The sequence below is a fragment of the Schistocerca serialis genome, chromosome 3 (genome assembly GCF_023864345.2).
Source record: "Schistocerca serialis cubense isolate TAMUIC-IGC-003099 chromosome 3, iqSchSeri2.2, whole genome shotgun sequence".
NCBI lineage: Eukaryota > Metazoa > Arthropoda > Insecta > Orthoptera > Acrididae > Schistocerca > Schistocerca serialis.
The window spans coordinates 989,046,805-989,055,683 of NC_064640.1; positions in this window are offsets into that span (position 1 = coordinate 989,046,805).

The window sequence follows — 8,879 nt, forward strand, 5'->3', positions numbered from 1 at the left end:
GCAGACATTGCAGGAGATAAGCAAGATTCCAGGTTCGATTCCCGTTCCGGCATACATCTGTATCAGGATTTTAGTTTTTCTCAGTAAAGAGTTCCTAGACGCTGCTCAGACGTCGTCTTGTAACTGCACATTAACAAAGTAGTACCAGTGTTTCTGTCTTCCGATAATGAGAGTTGCCTCAAAAGCTACTTCGCTACGGCGCCACGTCCTGTCCTCTCGAGACTGCAGTGAATAGTCCCTCAATATTGCTCCTCTTGTTGGTCGGGTTTCCACGATTCTCATGGGAATATGGAAGCGACGGGCTCAGGAGAACCTGACTCAGCACCACGCAGGATGTTAGCGGCCCCTTGCGACTAGCGCCCGAGACGACAGTCATATGTTCACTCGGAAGTGCAGGATCGTACAACCACGTCACATCCCTTACGGCTGGAAAGGGGCTCGTTTGCAGCAATAAAAGTATCCACACGGACAGTACGACGACGTATGGAGCACAAAGAACTGTCAACAAGGCCACCATTGTTGCTGAATCTCTTTACTCGGAGCCAGAGAGGAACGCTGATAGTGGTGCCCCGAATGACAACAATGGACACAGGAATGGCACAGCGTCTTATTTTCAGCTTTCAACATCAAGATGAACGTGTCCGCCTGTGTATGTTCTGAGGGAAATGAACATTGCTGGATTGTATTCGAAATCATCGAACAGGCGCAGCACCTGGTGCGATGTTACGTGCTGTCATTGGGTACGCAATGCATTCACCTCTTGATGACGCACTGGAGGAAAAAAAATTATTACACCTGGACAGACGTCGTCGATTTTTATCCGATGACGGCTTATATCACATGAGGGATAGTAGACGTAGTGATAATGGTTTCAACGTCGTCCGCCAACAGAGAGCGTAGTAACATAGCTACCAGAGCGCCATCTGTGCCTACGAAGTACTCACAACCAGAAGGCTCATTTTGGTGCAAATGTGTGAATCAAGCAGGCAGCCACGCCACGGAAACGAACTCGTGCTTCCTACAGACAAATGAGCGAGTGGCGGGATTGTCCTTTCAGAGAATTGCTGCAGTGTGTGGACGTTCATATTCCTGTTGGAACAACACATCACCTTCCTGTTCCAAGGACGGCAAAAGATTGGGTCTAACTACATTCTGCACGTACCATTCACTGGTTAGCGTCCACTCCAGAAACCCCCAGGTGCACGAAAGTTGTAGCTTATCGCACCTTAGATGTGCTGCGTCAGTTATCCAACGGTGCTGGTATCAGTGGTCGCGAGAACAATCTGACTCCCGTAGACGAGATTCTGGACGTCCACCCAACTCAGACGCCCGCAAGTATCGTCATATGGTAAGGGCAGCAGTGACAGCGCTGATAAAAGGGCTTGTGGGCCCAGACGTGTGAACACGAACAGTTACTAGCAGTGGGACTACACGCGCACACAACTCTAGCCCGTCTTTCACTCACGTCACACCATCGACGTGAACGGATCGACTGTTGTCACAGGATCACTTGGAAGATGGAATGGCGTGTCGTGGTTTTCAGCGATGAAAGTAGATTCTGCCTGCACGCAAGTGATCGTCGTTTGCGCGAACCACGTAGATGACCCCACCCCGGCCTCATGGTCTGGGGTGCGACAAGCTACAACTTTCGTGCACCTTTGAGGTATCTGGAGGGGACGCTAACCAGTGAGTGGTACGTGCAGAATGTTGTTAGACCCAGTCTTTTGCCGTCCTCGAAACAGGAAGGTGATGTGTTGTTCCGACAGGAATATGAACGTCCACACACTGCACGTGAAACTCAACGTGCTCTGCGAGACGTGCATCAACTTCGCTGATGAGAACGATCTCCAGACTTGTCTCCAATCGGCCACGTGTGGGTTATGGTGGGACGAGAGGTGACTCGTGCGACTCTTCAACTTACAACTCTTACAGAACTATGTGAAAAGGTCGAGCAGGCGTATTATAACGTATCCCAGGATGGTATTCGCCAACTGTACCATCGACTGGCAACGCCGGCTTTACCGCCCTCGGAGGCTACACTACGTACTAATGTCGGTGTTTCAGCATGTGTCGATACCTGAAACGCCAGAACCGCTTGTGGTATTGACCTGTAAAACTAATAATTTCTTGTGCTCCATGTGGACTGTTGAAACAATAAATTTTGAGTGAACTGGAAACCACTTAAGGGGTGTACTAATTGTTTTCCCTCTGTGTGTTACATCTTTTTAACGAAGTTATCCGCAATTGGGCATTGTAATGAATCAATGGCAACAAGCGAAAATTTGTGCCCATCTGGGACTCGAACCTGGATTTCACGCTTAAAGCGAGCGGTCGCCTTGACCGCCAAGAGCCCCTTACTCGCAGTCCCTGATTCCCGCAAGAGATCGGGCACGGTGTGCAACGAGCCACTCTTTTAGTGCGCACGCACGCCATATCCGATCTCTCACAGGAATCAGGGGTTAATGGGGGGATCACACACGCTACGCCAGTACTGGGTCCGAAGACAAGCGTGATCGGATGGCCTTGGCGCTTCAGGCGACCACTCGCTTTAAGCGGGAATCCGGGTGCAGGTCTCGGCCCGACACAAACTATCACCTGTTACCACTGATTTATTTCAGTGGATAAATGCGGCTAACGTCATTAAAATCCTCTGAAGACATTCACCTCTGGTTCTCATAGCCCAGTGGTTCCCAACTTTTCTTAGACCATTACCCCTGAGTGCAACTAGACATTCTCTAGTATCCCTGCCATCCCCCGTACCGCCCCCCCCCCCTTCCAACGTCCAACTGCCATCTGTTGCTCCCCTCCCCCACTTTATCATCAACTTAAGCTGTAGAATTAAAGACTTTCCTTGGGACACTTTTATTTTTAAAGATGAAAGATGAATGATGTTTAGTTTGTGTTTGTGTGTGAGTTAGAATGAATTCGTGGTTCATCGCAAATGGTACCTACAACTCATTCTCATATAAGAAATCTAACTATCCACAGTGGGAATAGACACTTTCACAAAACATACTTCTCCTGTATTACTCATCCCCATTCCGGCACTTGCTTGACATGCACATTGCAACTCCATTTAAAATCAACCAAGTTAAAATGTGTACACTATGCTTACTGTTCGTAAATCAACTGATTGCTGCACCCTTTGCATCTGGATTGGTAGAAATTGGAAGACATCAGGCTGTTAATGCTTTGTGTCTCACCACATACACTAATAGTAATAGTTATAATAATAATAACAAGAATCTAAAAACAACGTTGAAATACAGATCTATTAGACATAAGCCCACCGTATGTACATTCGTCGACTTCAAGAAGGAGTATGACTCAGTCAACCGTAAATCCCTTGTCAACACTCTAATAGAACTCGGACTTGACCAGAAAACACGTAACCTCATTGAACAGACACCCTCCAACACAAACTCTAAAGTAAAATTCATGGCGGAAATCTCAGAATGTTTTGAGATCAGAACTGGAGTAAGACAAGGAGACGGACTATCTCCAATTCTGTTCAATATAATTTGGGACAAGATCAGAAGGGAATGGGAGAGTGAGCTTAGAAAACCGCGACCTATGGAAACCAGTGAAGATTGGAAGGAAAACTGAAGTCACCAGCCTAGCCTTTGCCGATGACCTTGAAATTTTAACAGACAATGAACAAAATGCAATACATCAAATAGAAATACTCAAGGAATGCGCCGAGAAGGTTGGCTTGCAAATTTCTCTTGAGAAAACGGAATTTATGTGTACACTCTTAACCATACTGAATATCACCACAAAATATGGACGGATAAACAGAGTTTCACATTTTAAATACCTGCGGGAAATTTTGGAACCCACTGGACTAGAAAAAAAACTCAAGAAACATGAGCACAGAAACTAAAGAGAGCCTCCGGTCGAACACACCAACTTAAGAACAAAAAGTGCGTGTCTATGCATGCAAAAATCAGGCACTACAGCACTGTCATTAAACGCGAGGTGCTATACGCAGCAGAAACCTTGTCACTCCATAACAAGATGCTACTACAAAATCTACAAAAAGAAGAACGATAGATCATTAGCAAAATCCTTGGACCACGAAAAACTGAAGCTGGATATAGACTACAAATCAACAAAACTACAGAGGAAATTTCAAATATTGCTGCTGACATTAGAAAAAGTCGCCTTAAATTCTGTGGACACATACACAGACTCCCTGAGTATAGACTCACACGTCAGATACTCACAGCCACTGAAAACCTTAAAGGTGTGACTCCGGCCGAACAAGTACGAAGAGACCTTACTGATGCTCAACTCACCATTCAGGACACTGCAGACCGTAACATCTACAGAAGCAAAATAGACAAGTTGTGAAGTCTAGCCAGAGATAAGAGCCAAAAAGACCGGTACAAACTGGAAGGATGAAAGAAAGAAAGCCACGAGCGAGAAAATGAAGGTCTCAGGGAAAAACCGCAGGAAGAACTGTAGAAGCTTCACGTGATCCGCAAAGGGTCTACTACGTGAAAATAGAAGGAAACAAAACCAAACATTCAACAAAAACCAAAAGAAATTTTACCACACAATAGATAACACACACATTAAAATAGACAATCCACCAAACATAACAGACATGGAACACTTCTGGAGCAACATATGGTCAAACCCGGTACAACATAATAGGCATGCACGGTGGATAGAAGCAGAAACAGACACATACAAGATGATACCACAAACGCCTGAAGTGATAATTTTGCAACATGAAGTCACCCGAGCAATTAATTCTACTCACAATTGGAAAGCCCCTGGAAAAGATAAAATAGCAAATTTCTGGCTAAAGAAGTTCACCTCAACACATTCACATCTAACTAAATTATTTAACAGTTACATTGCAGACCCATACACATTCCCTGATACACTTACACATGGAATAACTTATCTTCAACCTAAAGATCAAGCAGACACAGCAAACCCAGTTAAATATCGCCCCATAACATGCCTACCAACAATATACAAAATATTAACTTCAGTCATTACACAGAAATTAATGACACATACAACACAGAACAAAATTATAAATGAAGAACAAAAAGGCTGTTGCAAAGGAGCACGAGGATGTAAAGAGCAACTGATAATAGATGCAGAGGTGACATATCAAGCTAAAACTAAATAAAGGTCGCTACACTACGCATACATTGATTACCAAAAAGTTTTTGATAGTGTACCCCACTCATGGTTACTACAAATATTGAAAATATACAAAGTAGATCCTAAATTGATACAGTTCCTAAACATAGTAATGAAAAATTGGAAACCACACTTAATATCAAAACAAATTCAAATAATATCACATCACAGCCGCTACAGATTAAGCGTGGAATATACAAGGAGATTCATTAAGTCCTTTCTGGTTCTGCCTTGCTCTGAACCCACTATCCAACATGCTAAATAATACAAATTATGGATACAATATTACTGGAACACACCAACACAAAATCACACATTTGCTATACGTGGATGATCTAAAACTACTGGCAGCAACAAAACAGCAACTCAAACAATTACTAAAGATAAAAGAAGTATTCAGCAATGATATAAATATGGCTTTTGGAACAGACAAATGTAAGAAAAATAGCATAGTCAAGGGAAAACATACTAAACAAGAAGATTACATATTGGATAACCACAGCGACTGCATAGAAGCGATGGAAAAAACAGATGCCTATAAATATCTAGGATACAGACAAAAAATAGGAATAGATAATACAAATATTAAAGAAGAACTAAAAGAAAAATATAGATAAAGACTAACAAAAATACTGAAAACAGAATTGACAGCAAGAAACAACACAAAAGCTATAAATACTTATGCTATACCAATATTGACGTTCTCATTTGGAGTAGTGAAATGGAGTAACACAGACCTAGAAGCACTCAATACACTCACACGATCACAATGCCTCAAATATAGAATACATCACATACATTCAGCAACAGAAAGATTCACATTAAGCAGAAAGGAAGGAGGAAGGGGATTTATCGACATAAAAAACCTACATTATGGACAGGTACACAATTTAAGAAAATTCTTTATAGAACGAGCAGAAATTAGCAAAATACACAAAGCAATCACTCATATAAACACATCGGCTACACCACTGCAATTTCATAACCGCTTCTACAACACTTTAGATCACATAACATCAACAGATACGAAGAAAGTAAATTGGAAAAAGAAAACACTACATAGCAAGCATCCGTATCATCTAACACAGCCACACATCGATCAAGATGCATCCAACACATGGCTAAGAAAAGGCAATATATACGGTGAGACGGAAGGATTCATGATTGCAATACAGGATCAAACAATAAACACCAGATATTACAGCAAGCATATTATTAAAGATCCCAATTCCACAACAGATAAATGCAGACTTTTTAAACAACAAATAGAAACAGTAGATCACATCACAAGCGGATGTACAATACTAGCAAATACAGAATACACCAGAAGACATGACAATGTAGCAAAAATAATACATCAACAACTTGCCATACAACATAAACTAATAAAACAAGACGTTCCCACATACAAGTATGCACCACAAAATGTACTGGAGAATGATGAATACAAACTATACTGGAACAGAACCATTATAACAGATAAAACAACACCACATAACAAACTTGACATCATACTTACCAATAAAAAGAAGAAATTAACACAACTAATCGAAATATCCATACCCAGTACAACAAATACACAGAAGAAAACAGGAGAAAAAATTGAAAAGTACATCCAACTGGCTGAGTAAGTCACGGACATGTGGCATTAGGATAAAGTTGACATTATACCAATTATACTATCAACTACAGGAGTCATACCACACAATATCCACCAGTACATCAACGCAATACAGCTACATCCAAACGTATATATACAACTACAGAAATCTGTAATTATTGATACATGTTCAATTACCCGAAAGTTCCTAAAAGCAATGTAACATATACCGTACAGTTAAAAGGAAGTGACACTTGATCAAGGTCCGCGTCACTTTCCATTTTTAACCAGACATAAAGTCTGAGAAAGGAAAGAAATAATAATAATAATAATACTGTGTACAGCAGTATACTAGCTCTTTGTAGTTACTGCTGTGTTGTGCCGTTAATTCATTTATCTGTTTCTAAGCGAGTAATGAAGCAATTTCTGGACTACTGCGGGTATTACCTAGAAGTAGGGAAAGACTTTTTCTTGACATATTTAGCATTTGTTTTATATATGTCTCACTTTTATCATCAGTGACGTACGGAACAAAGCTCACATATCTACATCTACATCTACATCCATACTCCGCAAGCCACCTGACGGTGTGTGGTGGAGGGTACCATGAGTACCTCTATCGGTTCTCCCTTGTATTCCAGTCTCGTATTGTTCCTGGAAAGAAGGATTGTCGGTATGCCTCTGTGTGGGCTCTAATCTCTCTGATTTTATCCTCATGGTCTCTTCGCGAGATATACGTAGGAGGGAGCAATATACTGCTTGACTCCTCGGTGAAGGTATGTTCTAGAAACTTCAACAAAAGCCCGTACCGAGCTACTGAGCGTCTCTCCTGCAGAGTCTTCCACTGGAGTTTATCTATCATCTCCGTAACGCTTTCGCGATTACTAAATGATCCTGTAACGAAGCGCGCTGCTCTCCGTTGGATCTTCTCTATCTCTTCTATCAACCCTAACTGGTACGGATCCCACACTGGTGAGCAATATTCAAGCAGTGGACGAACAAGTGTACTGTAACCTACTTCCTTTGTTTCGGAATGCATTTCCTTAGGATTCTTCCAATGAATCTCAGTCTGGCATCTGCTTTACCGACGATCAACGTTATATGATCATTCCATTTTAAATCACTCCTAATGCGTACTCCCAGATAATTTATGGAATTAACTGCTTCCAGTTGCTAACCTGCTATATTGTAGCTAAATGATAAGGGCTCTTTCTTTCTATGTATTCGCAGCACATTACACTTGTCTACATTGAGATTCAATTGCCATTCCCTGCACCATGCGTCAATTCGTTGCAGATGCTCCTGCATTTCAGTACAATCTTCCATTGTTACAACCTCTCGATATACCACAGCATCATCCGCAAAAAGCCTCAGTGAACTTCCGATGTCATCCACAAGGTCATTTATATATATTGTGAATAGCAACCGTCCTACGACACTCCCCTGCGGCACACCTGAAATCACTCTTACTTCGGAAGACTTCTCTCCATTGAGAATGACATGCTGCGTTCTGTTATCTAGGTACTCTTCAATCCAATCACACAATTGGTCTGATAGTCCATATGCTCTTACTTTGTTCATTAAACGACTGTGGGGAACTGTATCGAACGCATTGCGAAAGTCAAGAAACACGGCATCTACCTGGGAACCCGTGTCTATGGCCCTATGAGTCTCGTGGACGAATAGCACGAGCTGGGTTTCACACGATCGTCTTTTTCGAAACCCATGCTGATTCCTACAGAGTAGATTTCTAGTCTCCAGAAAAGTCATTATACTCGAACATAATATGTGTTCCAAAATTATACGACTGATAGAGGTTAGAGATATAGGTCTATAGTTCTGCGCATCTGTTCGACGTCCCTTCTTGAAAACGGGGATGAACTGTCCCCTTTTCCAATCCTCTGGAACGCTACGCTCTTCTAGAGACCTACGGTACATGGCTGCAAGAAGGGGGCAAGTTCCTCCGCGTACTCTGTGTAAAATCGAACTGGTATCCCATCAGGTCCAGCAGCCTTTCCTCTTTTGAGCGATTTTAATTGTTTCTCTATCCCTCTGTCGTCTATTTCGATATCTACCATTTTGTCATCTGTGCGACAATCTAGAGAAGGAACTACAG